This window comes from Centropristis striata, chromosome 12, assembly GCF_030273125.1.
Source record: "Centropristis striata isolate RG_2023a ecotype Rhode Island chromosome 12, C.striata_1.0, whole genome shotgun sequence".
Lineage (NCBI taxonomy): Eukaryota > Metazoa > Chordata > Actinopteri > Perciformes > Serranidae > Centropristis > Centropristis striata.
In genome coordinates this window covers 23,578,333-23,592,052 of record NC_081528.1, presented here as the reverse complement: position 1 = coordinate 23,592,052, position 13,720 = coordinate 23,578,333, and the positions used below count along the sequence as shown (strand labels likewise).

Below are 13,720 nucleotides of genomic sequence, written 5' to 3'. Positions count from 1 at the left end.
CCCTGTTGGCATTTATTTTACGATAATGACCCACTCACTGTACATTATCACTTACTGGAATTATAACATTATAAAAATAAGCATTACCTCTTAAGAACAGCCTGCCCCCTTCCCAAAGCAAGTCATGGTTTACGACAAATGATTTCTCAAAGCTTTGGACAACTTTTTGTGTATGCATACATCTTGATGCAAAACAAACCCACATTCACAACCAACATCCGGTAAAATCTGTATTAAATCATGTAATGATTTTTATTTCCAATTTTAGAACAAGTGACATTTCAATGCAATAATTTTCATACCAGCTGGATCAAAGAGTCTTTGAAGAGTCCAGATGGGTCCTCAAAACAGCCTTAAGTGCTGTTAAACAACTTACTTTTTTTTCAAGTCTGCTTTTGTATTTTTTATCTTTTTTTGGAAAACCTTGGATGACAGTGACTGTGAATGTAATCATCGCTGAAGCCTCAGAAAAGATGATTACATGAACAGGCACAAACTGGGACAGTCCTCTGTGTAACACTGCAGATTATTCTTGTCAGCCAGGCCTGTTGACTGACGCTGAGCAGTCGTCCTGTTTGTCTCAGCAGAGTTAGTTTGAGAGTCTACAGAATTTGTTAGTCTGTACATTTGATTAAAGTAGTACTCTATATCTCAGATGCATTCAGGTGCAATTTTCGATCAAAGAGGGACGCGCAATTGGTGGTAATGCCAGCCAACGCAATCAATGTAATGGACTATTTTGGTCTAGTCACATTGTATTATCTGAGCAGCACTAGCTGATATGTGGAGAGCTAGACCTGTGATGCTGTGCCAATGGAATGTCAAATGTCCTATGAGGCTGCCTCTTCAAAGTCGGGTCATGCTATGACTTTTTTTCTCTTTCTCGCCAGATGAACAGCTTAAGACTCACAGTTCATATGACAAATTGAAATGGAAGTGCTGGTGGATCACATCCAAAACTATGGGACCTCCAGGAAAAAATGTATTGTGGTTACATCACTGGCCTACTAAAGTAAAAATATAGTGACACTGAGATGATTATATGTGCTTCTTGGCAGAGGTGAAATGTAACAAAGTACATTAACTTAAGTACTGTACTTAAGTACAATTATGAGGTACTTGTACCTTACTTGAGTATTTTCATTTTATGTAACTTTATACTTCTACTTCACTACATTTAGCTGCTGGCTTTAGTTACTTTTCAGGTCAAGATTTAACCCAAAAAACGTGATTAATTTTCAGTGATTAGACTTTCTTTTTGTTTAGATAGAACCACATAACCGTACATTAGGTAGTTAAATGTGCCATATCTTGAGAAAATTAAAACACATGCTTACATAAATGCATCAATAATAATAATCCAATAATATATATTTAGTATATATAAAACAATCTGAGTGGGTCCCTTCTACATAACGAGTACTTTTACTTTTGACACTTTAAGTACATTTTGATGCTGATACTTTTGTACTTTTACTTCAGTGAGTTTTGAATAAAGGACTTTTACTTGTAGTGGAGTAATTTCACAGTGTTGTATCAGTACTTTAACTGAAGTAAGGGATCTGAATACTTTTTCCACCACTGCTTCTTTGTTACTGTCATCTGACTGAATAGATGCTTATGAGCCAATCACAGTGTTCCACATCACCTAAAGTGGACTGCAGCCACACCCCCTTTAACAGCAAACATGGCTGACCATGAGGGAACAAGGAAGTGTAAGGCACATTTTTGTCAGAGGAAAAAAGGTTGTTAAACTGGTTTAAAGTAAAAATGAGATTATATATCACCTAAAGCATCCAATCCAGTCTTGAATTGAATCAGACTGTTTGTATTTGATTTGCTAATGATACAAAGATACATTTATGACAATACAAAGCTGATGATGCATCCTAGAGATTATGTAGACAGAATATATATTATATATATGAATATACATTGAACATACTGCTTAGAAGATAATTTAATTTAATAATACAAACATACATATTCAATGTATTTTAAAGCATTGCTTTATTTATTGATAGGAATTAATGCTATTATCATGTTAGGTGGTTTCTTGCCTTCAGAAACACATAATAAAGTACTTAATCTTTTTCTGTTTTTATAAATGCATGGAGAGAAATCCACCATTACAATATATTTTTCTTTGGAACATTACTGGGTTGTGAACAGGTTAAAACATCTGATTCAAGCTAACAATACAAATGGCTTAAAAGTGACATGCGGGTCAATAGCAGATGTAGAGACACGGACATAGCAAACAACATAAGCTGCATTAAAAGATAAGAAAAGTTCAATAGATCAGTAAAGCACGTGTGCTTTTGTACACTCAGAACAAACACCACTATCTACGCAAGGCAGCCTCCTAGAAATTCTGTCCGTATATATTACTAATTTGAAACGGGAAATATGCTTTGATAGATCAGATAGAAATACTCTGCTGTTGATAATAATGTGTGACTGAGATGTTTTCCAAGATCCATGAATATACAAGTATTTTGTGTGTGTGTGTGTGTGTGTGTGTGTGTGTGTGCGTGTGTGTGTGTGTGTGTGTGTGTGCGTTTCCACATTGCACTTGACCATGATTTTCTGTCCCACCCCAGATATACACAACCATGTTAGACTGGAATTTAAAATAAGAAAAGAGAAACTTTCACCTTCGGTGGATGAATGTGAAAACAAACTGTGCACATCACTGTGCACGGTGAAGGTCAAACATCCAGGTGAAATGGCAAAAAGCAAAATATATTTTTGAGCAGGGGGGATTTTAATATGTCTGCCAAGTCAAAAATGTTGATACTGACCACATCTGAAAGCAGATTTATTTTTATTTACATTTTAGACTGTCACACATCAAATAAAGATAATCTATAGAGACAGCATTGAGCTAATTCAAGTGGCTCATAAACAACAATCAGTCTTCATCTTAAGAGCATAAAAACGCCTCTCCAAAAAGCCTTTCATTGCCTACTTGCTCTGTCCCATGACCATGAATACAATCACTTTGTGGGATGGAGCTTCAATACCTCTATAAACCTTTGTGTGGAGGCAGGGTGCAGTCGTCACCCTGGAAACATCTCAGGGTTAAACTCCAGTTACATCAGTGGTGAGTCATCACGTTACCAGCATCTTGTAGAATCATTTTCTTCCCCCTGAATGAATTTGGGAGTTAAAAACAAAATATTACAAAAAAGGACAACATTGTTTAAAAAAAAATTGTTGTATTTCCCATAATTATGACAATTAAGTCTAGCGACAACACAGGAAAAAATTTTCCCATGGCCATAACTCAAGCAAGTTTAGGTTGACATTTTTTCTCCCCTAACATGCACTCAAACTGTTTGCTGTTTCAGCCGATTTCCATGGTATTATTTATTTATTTAAACCTCTTCCCTACCCTTTTCCCGCTCACTTCACTGGGTTCAAAAGTTCAATTCTTCAGTTAAAGTTAGAATATGTTTGGGGCATTTTATTTCATACTTGTTCTGCCATTTAATGGGCCGATGGGTTCCCCCAAGAATGCTTTACCTTCTGAATATATAAATCAGACTCATGCAAGCAGTGCAACGGTGCAGTTGTTCCAGAGAATCAGCATGCAACATCTATGTTTTATTGCTGTGTTGTGCTGGCACCTGATTATAGATACCCAGTGAACTTCAGGGTTGTCATGATGATTAGGCCGTGGCTGGTTCTGGTTCTATACACAGCCCTGTTTCAGGCAAGTGGTTGTATATCCACTTGTCTGGTTTTCAGCCAAGACCCTGATCTGAAAATTCTCAGCAAACTAGCGTGAAATCCAGTTAATGGTCTGGCTGTATATATATACTGTATGCATTTGTACAGAGGAGGTGTCATTGAGAGGGCAAGATGGTACCTTTTATCTATGCACATCTTTTATGCCAAAAAGAATTCTCAGCAGAGTGCAGATCTCTGCCAGGCGTTGAGAATCTCCTGCATAGCATAGCCCTGAACTCCATCTAGAAATGAAACCTTTTAAAAGTTGTTTGCTTATCATCTCACAGACAGACCTGACAAAGCAACTTTTTACACATCTGTATTATGTCATAGTCATTTCGATATATTTTGAAAAGTTTATTGCAATTAAGTCACAACAATATCACTCTATATTGGGTATGTGGTAGCACGGTATTGGCAGTCATCCAGACACATTTACTGGAAGATGTGATTTAATTCACTGTACCTCTAGATGATATTATTAGGCGTGTTTCCATTAGGGTAAAGAGTGGCCGCTGGGAAAGCTTCAGGCCACGCCCTCTCAAATGGCTGCTCACTTGGCGTGTCTGCATTACAAAAAAAGGCCCCAGAGGGATTTCCGAGACTCCGGAGGTGACGTATGGTTTTCGATCATCGTGTAATCTGTAATAAACAGTTTCGACCGTGACGTCACATACGCGACGGATTTAACACGGGAGACGCGGCAAACATAAACAATAAGGAAGGAGATGGAAGGAACAGAGCTAATGTGTTTCTGTCGCTGGGTTCATGCACATGGCAGCGATGATTATGGACGGGAGGAGATGAATCCTCTTGCTACTTTGCCGGCTTTTAAAAGTGGCACGTGTTGTTGTGGCATCGAGTACTACGTTTATCCAATCTGCAAAGAGACTTTTTTCAGGGGAGAAAAATGGCACTCCTCTTCGACGAGGCCAAAAAACGGCTGATTAAACGGCAGCTATGGACGGCTAACATTCAAATTATGGCGTTTCGGCGAGGGAGACCTTCCTCATTCTGGGTATTCAACTATAGTGGATACACAGCTATTAATACAGAAATGACAGCATTTTGGTTTTGTGGTGTATCTGGGGTTTCCACACAAAGCGCCAGTAGTGGTTAATTCAGCCACTGTTGAGGACAGAAATGAACCTAAATGGCAGCGTTGTTTGCACTGGCATGGGTGTTTCTGAGAACATTGTGTCATAATGATTTCATGCAAACAAATGAGGACAAGCTTAACACTTGGAAGATTGGTGCTTGCCAGCTGAGGCATTAACAGGATTCTAGTGAATAAGTGATATCACTGTTGGGCAGCGCAAGACAATGTTCCTCTGTTGCAATTAATTATTTTGTTATAGTTCTACAGTACGTATGTGAAGTAAAGTGGGGTCATGCTTATCATAAATAATTTTAATAATGGTGCACAGCTGAAGATATGTGATGTGGTTGAATTAAGTTTTAGTGTTTGGACTTTCATCTTTTTTATCTGCCTTTGCTATTCATCATACAGAATCACAGGCATGTTAGTCTCCTTTAACAAACGTGGAAAATATGTGCTCTCCCTGTGGTGAAGCCCATTAACTACAAATCACATTTATGGAATATTGTCTGTGGACATTTAGTCTGGCTATGGTAAGAAAATCAACTTTCAAGTGTTTGAAACTTTCCATACAAGTGAAAGTTTCCCTTATATATCTATATATTTATCTACAACAATGAACAGTTTGTCACCCTGAGTTTTTCCGCTACACAAAGTCCTTGTTGTTGATTCATCCATCTTTTCTGATGATTTCCTGAACCATATTGGTAATTTAAAGTGTGTTATCTCAGTTTTAAGATGTCTCATATAGTTGAGTTATGTTGTTTCATGGCTGTACTTTCTTTTACATCTTCACTGTGAAGAGAGAACTCATTATTATGTTTAGAAAAACTGGTGACAAGCAGATAGAAATCTAAATAACTTGGGAAATGGTCTTCCTTTTTTTTGTTTTAACTTTCTTATCAGGAATCTGGCACATAAAAAATAGCTTGTTTGCATTTTTTCCCTATTTTCTCTTTCCCTTCTGTACTGAAAGAAGTTTCTGAGCTATGCTGTGCTTATTTACTCTGGTGAACAGTATAGCTTGCACAGCAGAGCAATATCCAAATTTGTAATACTAGATTCAGGCCTACTGCTTTCAGCATACCAAACAATTTGCATTACAATTCAGTCAAGCAAATTAAGAATGGTAACCACTTTTTAATTATCCTGTTAAAACTCTGCATACTGTGGTCTGGGTGTTTAGGCGATAAAAGATCATGTTATCTGGCTTTAGTTATACAAAGTCTGCTCTGCTTGTGCCTCTGTGGTCTTGCTGCTATAGCAACTGCTATCAGGGAGAGGCTTACATCCCGTGTAATTTGTGCTTCAAAAACAAAAAAGCATCAGACAGAATCAGCAGTAATTTACTGTAATATTCACAGCAGTTCCACCCAACACACCACAGTTTGTGTGTCTGTGTTTCAACAGATAGAGCTAAAACTCATGCAGTAAAAAAAAAAACAACAAAAACACTTAAGAGCTTTGGAAACCCGTTTTAACATTGGGCAGCTCTTTTATTAAACAGTTGTAAAAAAAAAAAAGAAGAATTGTAAATTATATTTACTTTTAAATAGATGTGTTGCAGAAATGAAAAGATGAGTCTCTTTGCTTTTCTCTCTCACTCACAGCTTCTTTGGGATGCAGCTTTGTCTTAGCTAAATATTCCCATTTATATGCAGGTGAGTGAGCAGGTGGATGCTGGTCTATTATCCCTTTGATTCCTATTTCATAAACAACACGTCAGAGATGATGGTGGAGATGGAGAGAAATCAGATTCTATAATTATATCAGCTCTCTTCCGGAACACAACGCTAATATTAGAGATTCTGCTAATGCATCTTTCAGTTAAATTCTGGATTTAAAAGCTGCATTATTCATCACTTGCCGTCTTGGCGCAAAACCTGGGGGGTAAAAACGGAGGCCTATCATTCATTGCTTTAAAAGGAGCCATTTGTCTGAAGTGAAGGGGGTTTGAAAAATACTAAGATATCTGATTGCCCCTCTCTTGTATGTGCCACTGGAAAGGTATAAATTCTGTATAAATATATACATTTTTAAATACTTTTAGGTGTTGGGTGACAGCTGGAGCACTTTAAGGGCTTGGATGGAATTGGATTGAATCATCAGTAGCTTGCTAAAAGTTAAAAAGTTAATTTAGAAATATAAATACATTAAACATTAGATTAAAACCTTAACTCCCAAGAAATATCCAATCACTGATTTAAAAGTCTGATGCGTGTCTTGCTAATGGAAAGCTGAAGCTAAAGATTAAACTTCCCACAGCCACAAAAATAAAGCCCATATATCCCCAACACCTTCTTGCATATTTGGAGCCAGAGTCTGCGAAGTAGTGATCAACAGGTAGAGCCGCAATTATTGATGTCCCGCCCGTACACCCCAACAACCTATTTTTAGTTTTGCCCATGTCCGATGGACGTAAGGCAAGATAGCGACACCTGTAACGACGAACGTGATGCTTCAAACGGGAAGTCCATTATGTCTATGTTCAAGTCCCTGGGAAGAGTCCCGGGCAAGAAATCCTGTTTTCGTGAAGGCCAAACAATGGAATCACATGACCTGGGGTGAGTAAAACCATTAGTGAATATTTTTTAGCAAAACACCCAATGCATGTTGAAGAAAAATGGTACTGTACAACTGTAGAGGTGATACCAGATCGACAACGAAACATTTATTACACTTTAGATTGGTTTAAAAAAGTAAACACATTTTGATGCCTTTTTTAACTTAACTGAATTTAATTGTAGCTAACTAATGACCCAAGCTAACAGCTGCTTCAGAGGTCACAGCTGTTCACTAATGCTATGCTAATGTTAGCTTACTTCTCCCACTTCAGTGAAAAAACAATCACATAATGGCTGATCAATGATTTAATATCTACATACCAACAACAATGAGGCGGAACAACTTCACAACCGCAACAGGTTGGTTTCTAATTCAGGCATCTGAGGTCATTAATATTTAATTGGACAAAGCTGACAAACAACAGGTTGCAAACACTCAAACTAGATTAGTGCTCAAATTGTTACAAATGTATGGTTGCCTGAAATGAGTGATTTGTTTTTTCTCAGAAAGTAAAAGGGCAGATTAAAGTCATCATGCAGAAATGAAACAGTCCTGTTGATGTACATCTGTGGCTATTAGCAGTATAGGAGTGCAGAGGTTTCAGTGCATTTTCATTAAGTGGTGCGCAGCTGCACGGAACACAGCACTCTCAGCACAAACTTGATCCAAGAAAGCAAGGTCACATTGATCATATTTGATGTGAAGTGACAGGCAGTATAATGAAACAGCTCCTCGTTGTTATTACAGATGACCGTGCTTATCTAAACCATAAAACAGAACCTGTCCGTCTCTCACCTTTGGCCTCGCTCTACCTCATGCCTCCCTCCTGGATGGGGGTGTGTGCACATACATTGTCTTAAATCATCATCTGTTGTCCGATAACAATACATTATTTTGTGCTAAAATTAACACTGGGTGCCCCCAAAATGAACTGCATAGCACATCCATTCTCATTTTAAAGCTTAAATGTTATCAAAGCCAGCGATGTTCAAACCTGTAGGCGGGCATCGTATGCATACAGGGCCTGAACTATGTCTAGATCCTTTTAAGGCTAAAAGTGTTGCCAAAACTAGACAAATGAAACACAGGTTATAATGAATCTACATCAACCTGTTAATGAATACATGCCCTTCAACAGCAGAATAAAAACAGCAGGTGACACATTTTCTATTGTTTCGTCTCAGTACTCGAACACACTGGATTGGAAATCAAACAATGGCTAAAACTGTAGGTGTTGCTGTGGTTTTGAAATGTTGTTAATACTCCTACGTTACTGACTATTTATCAAACAGATAAATAAAAAAGCATGGCCTTTCTGATAAGGTCCCACTTTTCATGCTTTGTCAGTGTACTTATGATGTCCTCACAGAGTTGAGCATTATGCAATGTTTTAAAGTGGCACTGCATAGCACTGACTAATATAGATGTAGACTAGACTACTATAGAAAAAGCACATCATTGGTGACTAAGCACTTAACTTGCCCAAAGTCTGCGGGTCTGAATTTGGTTGAGACGGTGCCAAGACTACTTTGTTTTGCATTATACTGTATGTCAGCTTTATCATCAAAAGGGCACGAAGCAAGGAGACATTTCTTCGGAGCGTCTACAGGTACATGGGTATGCAGGTGGATTAACATCTCAAGGAAATAAGCGTCCTTGCCTTGCATAGCTTGTCGACTTGTTGGCGACTAAACCGTCAACCCCATCAGGTTTAACTTGTTGAGGAGGGTGGGTGGACACCCAGCAGGACGAAAAATAAGACCTGTCAAAGGGATGAGCTCATCAAGAGTCAGGGGCCATCCACATCTGGAGAGGAGATGACACCACCAGATTATCTTGTCTATTGACACACTTGTGGTGATTACATCAGACAACCACATAGCGGATCGGTCATGGCCCTGGTTAACATGACCGCGTCTTCTATTGTGTCACAGGACGGAATCAAAATATGACACAGTATAATGCAACAAGAACTGCAGAAGACCAATCAAAATGTAAAGAACTAGCGAAAAACATCATAGTGCACCTACGGCCACTTGGCTACGAATTATGATGATGATGATGATCTGCAGGTACAGTATGCTGTACACAAAAGCAACAGTTAATTCAGTACCCAACCAAATAATTTTTAAAGCTAGATTTAGATATTGAGTTTCAAACAGAAATGGAGGAATTTACTTTTTTTCCTCTCTTACAAAGTATATCAGAAGACAGTCAGGCTCCCATCTGTTGGATAAATGGTTTGTTTGTGTTAAGTCACAGCTCCAGTTGCCCCGCAGCTTATAATTTGTAAAACAAAGAATGATTGCTGAATGAACCACTCAAAAGGCAACTTCAGTACATGGGTCAACCACTTATTCCCTTGACTGAATAGTAGACTTCTGGGAAACGCTCTCTGACTACATATTTCGATAGCGATTTTGTGTTCAGATTGCCACAAGACCACTCTATACTGTCTAAACTGTCAAATGAATGCAGTTGTTATTTGACATTTTTGTAGGATTTAGAAATGTTTCTTTGATTTCTTGCACAGTAACGTAGGTCAATAAAACACTGAAAGCTTGTCAGACCTCCAGAGCCTAGCCACTGGTTGGACATGGTCAGATTGGACAAATTTTCTGATTATCCTGAGGACCATAACAGCACAAGAACGCCATGGTTGTTTATAAGGTAGCCAATGTTCTGTGTGCATCCTAAAAAGGAGATGTGGTAATTGTTACTATCTTTGGCTGTGACTCTTGGCAATGTTGGGCTTTGGTCAGGTCGTTGGTACAAAAGAGAAAAAGTACTCATTTACTGTTTACCAGCAATGTATTTTTCAAGCACATTTAGACAGTTTAGAAGTTGTTAGTGAAAAGGATGAGTGAATCATGTTGTTTTCATTGTCCTCCTACTACTGGCAGTATTTTAAAAGAATATTACCTTTCCTTTTAAGGAGAGACTGCACTTCATTCCCAACCTTCTGCTGAGTGGCTTCTCTGCCTAAGGAGTCTTTAATTGTTGCTCTTTTGTCATTTTATGTTTTAACCTCCCCCCTAAGTGAAGGACGACTAGGCCCAGGCTCGTCTCTACCTAACCCTGTGCTCTCTGTGTGCATCTATGTGGGCATGGCAACCAAGCAGAGCAGCAATAAAGGTGAGCGAAAAAGAAAAAGAGTGAGTCATCCTCATCCACCAACGAATGTGCGAATCAATTTAAAGACAGAGCTTTTAAGAAGAGTTTGTTTTCCACTACAGCAACAACACACACTGGATCCCAACACGGGTCCAAACATACAGTTACAATGACATAAGGAGGGTTAATTTGCAAAAAATACATATCACTTTAATTTATGTTATTTTTTTATTTTTATTTTGCAAGACAGGGAATCCAAGTTGAACTGTTGTTGCGTTGTTTTGGTAAGATATTTATTACTTAAATTCTCCTAAATCTGTTTTTTAATTCATCTCCAAGGAATGGCTTTTAACTGTTTTTACAAATGAACCCTATAACCCCTTTCATAGTGCCATTTCATGCCGGGACATTCACGGCTCTGCAACATCTCGCCTTCATTATGAACATGCCCGAAGCGGGATACCGGGATCAAATGATCCCACCACTTTTCCGCCTCCGGAGGTAGTCACAGAGGGGGAAAACTGGTGGGACTGTTGGAAGCGGGACCCCTATGAACGGGCCATCCTGGCAAGGCGCACGTGACGTCTAACACACGACTCCCACTTGGGAGGACAGTCATCGAATTACTTTTCACTGCAGCAGCCATTGCTAATTGTGCACAGCGTCTGCCCCTTACTGTAAACAAACCGGCATGCTAACTGTACATGTGGTGTCTGTTAGAAATAATCTGTTATTCTCTCTTCTCTCTCTGTTAGTCTCTATTTTCTGTCTCTGTGCATGGGGGTCACTATCTGATTGACTAGGTCACTATCTATGCATGCGTAATTCACTAACTGTGTGTGTGCCCTCTCTCTATGCATTCATAGATTAATCATGTGAGATGCTTTGATACAATGATCATGTGCTAATATTGTTTTAAAACTATGATTACTCTAGATACATCAAAACTAAATACATTTATTCTATCTGCTTAAACTTAGTAAGATTCTATCATCACAAAAAGATATATTTCATGTTTTGTATTTTATGTGGACATTGCAAAATCTGTGTCCCCACTATCATCTCTGCAAGTCATGACAAGGCAGGAGGTTGTGTTGAATGTTTTGGTAACAGGTCAGGTCACGGACATGGTGTGCTGAGCAGAAAGATGACTATCTTCTCTGCTTGGTGACATGACGTGTCCTGATATTAATTAAAACTGACGAATCAACGGTTCGAGAGGTATGCACCTTCTGGAGAGTTCTACCCACTTTCTTAGTAAACCCTCTGTTAGGTTATAAAAGAGGGTTGAAGGAACAGAAGGGGGGTCCAGACTTCATGAACTGATCCGCCTTAATCATGTAAATAAGGGAAGTGATTTTTGAACCCAGAGACTCTGTAAACTGAGAACTGGGACGTCTCCTGCTCATCATTCCCCATCAAACGATCTGCGCAGAGAAATAGGTGAGAGGTTACTGTTGGAGTCAGATAATTTAATTTTAAAGGTTTCCTCAATGCATTTCTCAGCATGTCCGTCGCTGATCATAAACAAACCGGCATCGCTAACTGTGCACTGAGTGTCCGGTGCTTGTTGTAAACAAACGTAGGTCGCTAACTGAACACATACTGCTGCAGCACATACACTCTTTAGCCAGAGCTAACTGTGTAGCCTATTAGCACTTTGCTACCGCGCAGCACTGTGCACGTCACATTGTCTCCTCTGACTATCTTCTCCCCCACTATTCTCCCATTTTGTTCAGCGACGCCGGACTGCACTATGAAAGGGCACAAATATCACCCCTTAGAGGGATCACTAACGCCCTAAGGCGAAAAGCCGGCACAGATCTTTCCGGCAATATAGCGTGACATTTGCAGGACTGCACTATGAAAGGGGCTTATGTAACATGTACAACTGAATACAGTATTATGGTTTTTCTCAAAAAGAGAGCATCAGTACACTGTATTTCTCTCTCATTTCCAAGTAAAAAAATAGCATAATTGAAACCTTTATGTCTGGTTTTCAACTCACACTGCAGACTAGTTTATCTTATTAACCTCGAAACAAGGTGTCTGTGTTCGCACTCATTCCTGCTGTTTGTACTGTGTCAGTAATAATGATTGCAGAAAAATAGTCAGAGGTTGGTTCCTATCATTAAACATCTGTTTGAAACACTAGAGAGCACAATGCTGTGTGTTACGGAATAAAACACCCACATTAAACTAACTTTCTTTTTATGACTCATGTCTGCAAAGATGAACACATCTATTAGGACAACTTTCTTGCACTAAGTTTGGAAGGCTGACGCTGTTTTTGTAGTTCTCGCTCACGGAAACTTCTCGGCTCTGCTCGTTAGTGAAAGAAATTTTATGCTGAAAAGAAATGTGGGCAATTTAAGTCTGCCTTGCTTGACACCTGCTGGAAGTAAGATAACACGTGGTAAAAGAGCATCTCTCTAACGCAATTACCGGAGCACTCTCCAATTTGAGAGCTTCACTCAGGCATATGTTCATAGCTGGCATCATTAAGTCGAACTTTCTAATGCAGCTTTCGTTTAAACTCAAAGTTGTACCTGAGGAACTGGAGTTGCTTCTGGCAGTGGTGTCATGTTTAAAGTATTTTGATTGTTATCCTATGTCCATACACAATGCATGCTAAATATGTACAGTATGCACACCAGCTCCTACACACGACCCTGTTACATGTGCACAAAGTTGAATGTTTCCGTGGTGTCAGCTACCTGAAAGCTTTGTTGTAGTAGTTAACTGTTTGCTTTCAGACAGAGGGAACTCAGCAGACCAGCCAGACCTGTTCACACCTTCCTATTCCTGCCTGCTGGCGACTCACATACTGTTCTAAGTCATAAATACTAGAGAAGAGTCTTCATAGATAGAGGCTGACAGGTGTATTTTTGTCAATAAAAAAACTATGTATTACTGCTGAAGTCAGACCATTTCTGTTGCAGAATAAAAAGCACACTATTAATACTCACAGCTGTTTTTATCTTTGATATTTCTATTCACATTTCATGACCTTTTCCATCTTGCTTTTGTTGTTAGTTAATGAATAAGGACTGTGAACTTGTCTAGTGAGTTGCTATTTAGAAATGTATTCAGGGGGAATGACAAACATTTCAGTGACTGAGCTGTGAGCCACTTTTCCACCACAGTTCACCACACAATTTAATCCTAATGGCCTGAACCTAAAAAAACATGGACTTGATTTATATG

At 38.9% G+C, this 13,720-nt stretch overlaps 1 long non-coding RNA gene across 1 annotated transcript; it reads left to right on the top strand.

Annotated features, from left to right (window-relative positions):
- Nucleotides 1–7,297: 7,297 nt before the first annotated feature.
- LOC131981324 (uncharacterized) lies at nucleotides 7,298–13,285 on the top strand. Its single transcript, XR_009395300.1, has 3 exons — nucleotides 7,298–7,398; nucleotides 10,440–10,534; nucleotides 13,270–13,285. It is a non-coding gene; the product is annotated as an uncharacterized LOC131981324 (long non-coding RNA).
- The last annotated feature ends 435 nt before the right edge of the window (nucleotides 13,286–13,720 follow it).